Raw genomic sequence first — 8,526 nt, forward strand, 5'->3', positions numbered from 1 at the left:
AACAAAGTTCACTGCACGTATGCACAAAACCTCGCAACAAGATATCTAAGCATACGTATAAGTCTCCAATAAATCTACGAATCTAAGAAAAAGTCACGGTATATAATGCGTCAAACCAGGCAAATAAGCATGCTGCGCAATCACAGATTCACAGAATCCTAAATCCCGCCCCAATTACATCCACTGCCCCGATGTATCGCGCGCGACGGAAGGCGGCGCTCTTGCTCCTCACTTTTCTCCCTTGCACGCACAAGACTGAGCCACCATCGTCGGCCCACCCACGCCATCCCCCACCTACGCTTTCACTCGCACATACAGCATGCGGCGCGCGGTCACAATGCTATCGCCCTTGCACTTTATGCGGAACATGAGGGCGATGGCGACGGCAGGAATGCGCCTAGAGTGTCCATATAATTGCTATCGCAATAATATAATAAGAGTATCCGGCAGCTGAAGCGTCCCATGGCTCATTACTTTCCGCAAAAGAAGTAACAAAATAAAACTCTCAACATGCGACAATTCGCTGCGCCGCAACAACGTTTCTTTTTTTCTTTTGTGGGGCGGGGGCACCGTGATGAAAAAAAACGCGAAGGAAAGTATGTTGGTCACAATCGAATGCCTACTTTGGGCAACTAATGTGGCTATTAAAGGAATATCGAAGACAACACGAGACGCTTGGTCCACCAAGAACCGTGCGCATACTGCTCGGTATCCTACACCGGTGAGACAAGACTTTCTGGAGAGGTTGCGCTCAAGAAAACGCGGTGCAATCCGTCGAGTCCCCACGGTGATGGCGGCGAGCGACCATTATTTCTTTTTCTCGTCTGCTAGCTAGAAAGCGTCGAAAACTCTGCCAGGCGAAAATGTACTCGGCCAGAGAAAACCGAAAGCGTACCGAAGTGCGCCGCGCGGTGGTCGGGGCAAGACGAGAAAAACGCATGCGCATCCCCTACCCGCTGGCTCTGGCAGCCCGCGGGTATAGGGGAGCGAGAACAAAAAAATTGAAGAGGCTCAATGTGTCCTCGCGATTAAAAGTCAAAGTAGAAAAAATAAATAAGAACGTAGTTACCTTGGCTGGCTTTAGTGTCTTCACTGGATGCTTTGGCGCAGATGAAAAAAAAAATGTTTATATTTTTTTTTGTGACACGACGGCACGAATGAACCACCACAACGCTCCGTCTCATCGGGCATCGCTGCGGGCTTTGTCAACTTGTCTTATAGTGTGTTGATTCGGCTTGTCTCGTTCTATGGCCCGATGTACGACTTCGGAAAAGTTAATGAACTTTTGACGTCAAATATTTATGGGAACATTAAACTTACAAAGTTCCGCAATTGAATATCTAAAGCACACGTTTGGACATGTCAATGCTCCTTTCACATCGAAAGTTTATGAGAACATTATACCCATAAAGTTTCGGAATTGACATCCACGCGCTCCGTAGATTCCATGATAGAGTGTAGATTCCGCGGCCTCCGCGAGATGCCGCGACGAGCCCGTTCGCCATCAAAACGTCCTTGAATCTGTGTGCTCGGATGGGGCTGCTTGCGTTATGTGACGCCCGGTGCATGGGCGTTGCAGCGAAATCGAGCCCGAGTTCGCAATTTTTGCGGTGAAATGACTTTTCGAGCATGAAAAAGATGTTCTAGACAGAATCCGGAATGATTTCCGGCGCCGGGGGTTGCTTTGGTCGGCGGTGCACGGACAGCACGAAAACACCGGCGCGTATGATCGCCGCCGGCCCTTAGCTACGGGAGAAGCCGGACTACGAGAAACGCGAGAGCGATGGAGGGCAAAACATCAGGGGACTCGTGAGAGTCAAGCATCCCCAAAGGTGACGCGTTAGCATGAATCCACCGAAGACGGCAATTATACTCCCAGGTCGTCTTCCATCCGTGGCGTGGTACGTGGTATAGCATACACGCCCGTTTCAGGATTTTACAACGCAGCTGTTAGCCTCTAGTTGGCCGGGATTTTTCGAGGTGGCGTGAGAGAGAGAGAGAGAGAGAAAGAAGTGTAATGATACGAAATGCTGAGAGGTCGGCCTGAGGTATGTTCCTCTAGCCAGCTACTCAGAGGAACTCCCACAAAAATGTGGGCGGAACCCGGAAACAGTGGAAAGAAGCTGTAAGCACACAGTGTGCTACTTTTCCCAAGAGGCATCACATGACGTCATAAGGTGACATCATCACTTGAAGATGACGTTATCGCGTGGCGTCCCGTTTGACGTTACAACGTCAACTCATGACCTCATCAGGCGATATCGTCACGTGACGATGCCGTTATCACGCAACGTAACGTTTGACGTGATGTCATCACGCAACCTTTGGTGTTGCGACGTCATCACTCGACGTTTGACGTGATGATCCAATCACGCTACGTCATCATGTAAAACGTGACGTCACCACTTGGTCACATTGTTTTTGCTACTATCGGATGTTAACGCCGGATTTTTCTCTTCGTGAGTCATGTAATGCTTTCGCGTTTATAAAAAATACCCCTCTCAGCAGCTGTAGTGGCGGTTTTCCCCACCTTCGCTCGACATCCACTTTCGCAGGTCCGGAATGGTGAGTCATTTTTTTTTTACTTCTTCCAATCCTACTTGACCCCAACAACAGCCCAGAGAGCACTGATATATGCACATATAGTCTGATGCACTTCTTTATTCTCTAACACACCTGGCCCCGACGAGAAAGAAGTCGCAGCTCGTGGTGACGATATGTACAGACGACGAAGATGAGATGCAAATATTGTGCCCACATCTAATTCATTCGTGTATATGAGCGCGTGTGCGTGCCGCCCTATGAGGGCCCCCCTCCGGTGAAGGGATACTTCACGCCCTGAGCGTGGGAAGAGTTGGTCCATTACGGGAGGCTTTGAGCCTTCGTCCAACGTTTCCCCTCTGACGTGCCCCAGCAGAGGGTCCACAGGGCACAGGGGCTACTTAACGGTTCGCCGAACCGGTTCGGAACGGTTCCACCAGTACGTTTCGGTTTGGTTTCAACTTCAAGATGACGGAAGAGTACAGGTTAGGTTACCTCAACGAGTCTGCCCACGAGGCTGCGCGTGGCTTTACCGACCGCGCTGCCCTCGGATCGGGCGACTCTGTCCCCGGACACAGAGACGCTCCTATCACACACAACGAAATCATTAAATTCTTATACTTAGAGAGAAGGGTTTTCCCTCCGCCTCACTCCAAGCTAAGCAGGCCACAGGCAGTCACACTAAGACTTCTGCAAACGAACTCGTACCCAAATCCGGCGTCCCTTAATAGCATATATCCCGAGATTTATCCTAATTGTTCTTGCGTGGCCTGTGGTGAGGTAGCTACGTTGCCTCATTTGCTCTGGGAGTGCGGGTCGCTGGGCCCGAAGTTCACCAAGGAAGAGTGGGACGCGCTCCTGCGAAGTCCCGTCTTTGAGGACCAAATCCTGGCCGTCCAGCGCGCCCGCGATCGGGCCGGCAGACTAGATCTGTCAGTCCCGTCGTGGGATTAGCCGGGTGCGGGTTTTATCGCGCTTTGCTGGAGCAAATAAAAGTTTATTCACTCGCTCACTCACTCACCGGTTAGGTTCCGGTTCAGCTGTAAATAGCGGTTCAGCTCCGGTTCAGTTCGCCGGCCGGCACTTTCTTGCGCTACAAGTGAGCGTTGGTTGATCGCTGGGGAGCCTTATTCAGTAACAAATTGTGTCACAAAAGGCTCTCGCTTTCATCGTATAACACACAATGCACCCGCTCAGTGTCCATCGGTGGCGCAAAAAGCATAGGCTGCCATGTGCTCCGAGTATCGCGTTTCAGTCGCCGTGCACTGTACACGTACGTACGATTGTATAACACGTGGTCGCTGATGACGACACGATGCGCGTTTTATTTCGCTTACGCCCTTGTCCAGTACCTATTTCGAACACATCAATCGGCATGTCGTGAGCTCACGTCAAACGGCTGGAGTAGAAATCATGCCGTCGGCGTCACACGTATACGATCGCCGTCACCGTCGTCTTGCTGCTGTAGTCACATACACGCTCGCGTCAGACATATACGCTATATCTGTTACAAACACGAACGCTTTGCCTGATCCCAAACGACGCTAGGTCGCCAGCTACCAGTAAAATGCTTTGCATAACATTGATATCCACAGTGCGTGGGATCTGCATCGTTTTTCTTTTTTCGCACAACTGATCTGTCGCGATCGACATTAAAAAAACAAGTGTTTGACAGGCGACCGATCTACGTAACATATGCGGTGATTTCGGAATTCGCTCAAACGGATCCTGGATAGAGTGCTTCGCGGCGCAGCCACGGCGCGGCGTCCGTCTCGTGAAAATAGAGATTGGTAGGAGGCGATTGGATGATTGGTAGAAGTGGGGAAACCACAAACAACAGAGGTGTACAAAAACAAAGTTCACAATAGGGGTTCAGAAACTTTGGTAGTGGGAATTCATCGCGATCTTTTTTTTTTTTCAACATAGGTGGGGCATTAGGCAATAGAATGACAAGAGCTTGGTGGCGCAACCTACCCCCCCGTTCTAAAGGGGATGCTCATAACATCCATCCATCACTTAGCGCCCTCTCGAGAGCGTTTGACATTAGAGTGTACTATACACGGAGGAAGGAAACTAAGAGAGAGGCCCTACCCCCTCCGCGCGCTAGGAGAAAAGTGTGGCGGAAATGACGTATAGGTTCTCATTTTTTTTTTTTTTGCTGCATGGCCACGCCTTTTGGGCCACAATGGCGGCGTTGTTCTGATTTTTTGAGCGCTCACACGTGTTGCTCTGGTAGGTTTCGTGCAGTGGCAAAGGCGCTGTGGTGGCGGGTTTGCGTTAGTCACCGTGTCTTGTTGCGCTGTGTTACCTGCACCGTGCTCTGCCGGATGTTGCGCGACCGCGCGCGCTCCGCGCGCGACACCACGCATAGCGCGGCGTGGTTTCGCGAAAGATGTAAGCAAGAGAGGAGGGTGGCACAAAAGGCGGAGCATCGCCATGAGCAACGCCAACTTCCGGCTTCACTTTTGCTTCACAAAGAGTGACGTCAGGGCCTCTCCTTAGTTTCCTTCCTCCGTGGTACTATAGAATAGAGTGTACTAGAATTTCTAGTACACTGTATTTGACATCCAGCTCGGAAACTACGCTGCCGCGGCGCTAGTGCGTATGCGTGAAGGCTGTTTGATGAAACGTTGGTATGACCTCCCCCCCCCCTTTGTTTTTTTTAAGTTTGAAAGTTTATTTAACATAATGAAAGTATACAATTGCAAAGTACACACTTTTGTGACCCAACAAATTTGTTAAAGGGTCCCTACCGATGGTTATTAGGGAAAAAAAAACAAAAACCTTCTATGGCAGCTGTTTTTTTTTACTATGCAAGGAGACGTCGGTGCCTGTTAGGCGGCGTCGGCTACTCCTTCTATTTCATAGATGAGCTCAGAAACCTTTTCTTTTGCAGTACGGGTGTGGTATGGGCGTGCGTCTCCTCCTATGGCCCGGCCGTGGCTGCATATGGCTGTCCGCGCGGTTTAGCGCATACGCGGTTCACGCGGACTATCGTGGAGGTACTCTGTGACGGGTGCAAAGGCAAAAAGGCAATCTGAGGCGGCTGGTGGCCCCATGCGCGCTTTGTTCCCGCGCACCCTGTGTTGGCGGTCGCGTAATCTCAAGTTTCCGAAACGAGCGGTGACGCGAGAAGCAGTGCGAAGCGTTTGCTCTCCGCTGCAGGCGCTTTTCATCACCCCAGCGTTCTGACAGCGAGTGTCCGCGACCATTTGGTGAGATCAGTTAGTGCCTGCCTGTGCGCGCGACACCAGGCTTGTTAATTTACTAGTAAGCGAATGCTTACTGCAATATATACGGCAGACAAAACGAATGTTATCGTAAGATGTTTGATAATTTGCTACCAATATCAATTCATATCGCCTTTCGGTTTCAGGCGACACTGTAACCTTTATTTTTGCATGAAACACTTATACAAGCGCTGGCGAGTAGTACACGGGGTCTTACGAGCTGCTCAGAATGCTTTCCCTGTGCCCTGGAAGAAGTGACTGTGGCACTTTGCATTCTGCATTCTGAGAGAAGAGAGGGAAAGGGACGTTGTGGTTGTATGTTCGGGGAACGTTTAAAATGTGTAGGACGATTAGGACCATTGCAGAGAGCTACTTATACGGGCACACAAGAACATTATCATCATCATCATCAGCCTTGTCACGCTCACTGCAGGGCAAAGGCCTCTCCCATACTTCTCCAACTACCCCAGTCACGTACTAATTAATTGTGGCCATGTCGTCCCTACAAACTTCTTAATCTCATCCGCCCACCTAACTTTCTGCCGTCCCCTGATACGCTTCCCTTCCCTTGGAATCCAGTCCGCAACCCTTAAGGACCATCGGTTATCTTCCCTCCTCATTACATGTCCTGCCCATGCCCATTTATTTTTCTTGGTTTCAACTAAGATGTCATTAACTCACGTTTGTTCCCTCACCCAATCTGCTCTTTTCTTATCCCTTAATGTTACACCCATCGTTCTTCTTTCCATAGCTCATTGCGTTGTACTCAAGTAGAACCCCTTTTCGTCAGCCTCTAGGTTTCTGCCCCGTACGCGAGTACTGGTAAGACAGAGCTGGTTATACAGTTTTCTCTTGAGGGATAATGGCAACCTGCTGTTCATGATCTGAGAATGCCTGCCAAACGCACCCCAGCCCATTCTTATTCTTCTGATTTAAAAGTCTCATGATCCGGATCTGCGGTCACTACATGTCCCAAGTAGATGTATTCCCTTACCACTTCCAGTGCCTCGCTACCTATCGTAAACTGCTGTTCTCTACTTTAGTTTTCTACAGATTAATTTTTAGACCCACCCTTCTGCTTTGCCTTTCAGATCAGTGAGCATGCATTGCTATTGGTCCGCCGAGTTACTAAGCAAGGCAATATCATCAGCGAATCGCAAGTTACTAAGGCATTCTCCATTAACTCTTAGCCCCAATTCTGCCCAATCCAGGTCTCTGAATACCTCCTGTAAACAAGCTGTGAATAGCATAGGAGAGATCATATCTCCCTGCCTCACGCCTTTCTTTATTGGGAACATTATACAGCCATTAAAATAGCAGCGTTCTAGAGCTCGGTGTCCTGAACGAATGAAATGTGGCAACTAGCTTAAATCCACATGCAATCGGGAAAGAGGAGGAGCGGCATGTGATGGCCGGGTCATATGCGGGCAAATATTTAAAGCGTGTGGGTTAATTACGGGCTTTGGAAAATATTCGAAAGCAATAACTTCGAAGATAAATTGTGTTGCGATTCTGGGAGGTCACACAAATAGACCTGCTGCGCTTTCGTTTTGAAACTACATGGAGCCAGCAGAATAGCAAGTGAGAAAGCAACCAATTACAGTTGTTTTCCCATCCCACAAAAACTTTTCGGTTAGTATCACAAATTGTGCGACAAATCTCCAAAGCGCATATCAGCCACGTTGAGCTCCATAAAAGGCATATGCAACAACACATATTTTAGTGAGCCGTACTTTAGCTTTGAGAGTGAGCTCGAAATTTTCAACTGTAACAGAGATCTCTCCACACTCTTGGTGAAACTCGACTAGAATAACGGAAGTCACAGTTTCGCCCGAAAGTCGAAGCATCGACTGCTATAGCAAATTAGTAGACAGCTATACAAAGAATAGTAGTTTTGTCTTCTGTGTAAACTTGTGCGCTTAACTAAATTATTAAGCACGGTGTCAGCGCGCACAGACAAACATGAACACACCACACTCGATGACCGCGGACACTCGCTGTCAAAACGCAGGCGTGAAGAAGCGCGGCAGCGGTAGCGAGCGAAATGACCTTCGTGCTGTCTATCGCGTCGACGCAAACTGAGCGGCGAGAAAACAGCACGCACAAATGTACGCGCCGTCGGCGCACCTTGACTGTGCCCTCAACGCAAATCGCTTTCAAGATACGGCCCGCGACGGCCGCGCAATATGCAGTTGCTGCGGGAGTACAACGCCGCCCCCCTTTCTCCCCTTCCCTCGATGCCTCGCGCGCGACGGATGACAGCGCCCTTCCTCCCCGCTTACCTCTCTTGCGCGCACGAGATTGGGCCGCGGTCGTCAGTTCCCCTCGCACGCTTTCACACGCGCATACACCACACAGCGCGCGGCGACGGTGTTATCGGCCTTGGGCTTTATACCGAACATCACGGCGACGGCAGAAATGCGCATGGAATGTTGATACCATTGCTATTGCAAAAAAAAAAAACAATTTCTCAAAGGGTAATGTTCCAAGAGTACGTGCCGCGGAAGGCGCCAAAGTGCATTGCTTGCAATGTGTTGAGCCAGAAACAGCTTCACATTCTTGGCGGAAAAAAATCAGATCTAATCCATACATTGGAACCTATGTGATGCAATGGTTTCGTGAAGCGGTTAGTGAAATACTGTAAACGCCCATTTCATTTCTGCGTCTTTAGTGCAAAGGAAAATGGTGCGTGTGTAGCGACCATCCGTCACTTCGCCATCCCTCCCCCGTTGCTCTGGATATCCAGTTTACCTCG

This window comes from Dermacentor albipictus, chromosome 8, assembly GCF_038994185.2.
Source record: "Dermacentor albipictus isolate Rhodes 1998 colony chromosome 8, USDA_Dalb.pri_finalv2, whole genome shotgun sequence".
Lineage (NCBI taxonomy): Eukaryota > Metazoa > Arthropoda > Arachnida > Ixodida > Ixodidae > Dermacentor > Dermacentor albipictus.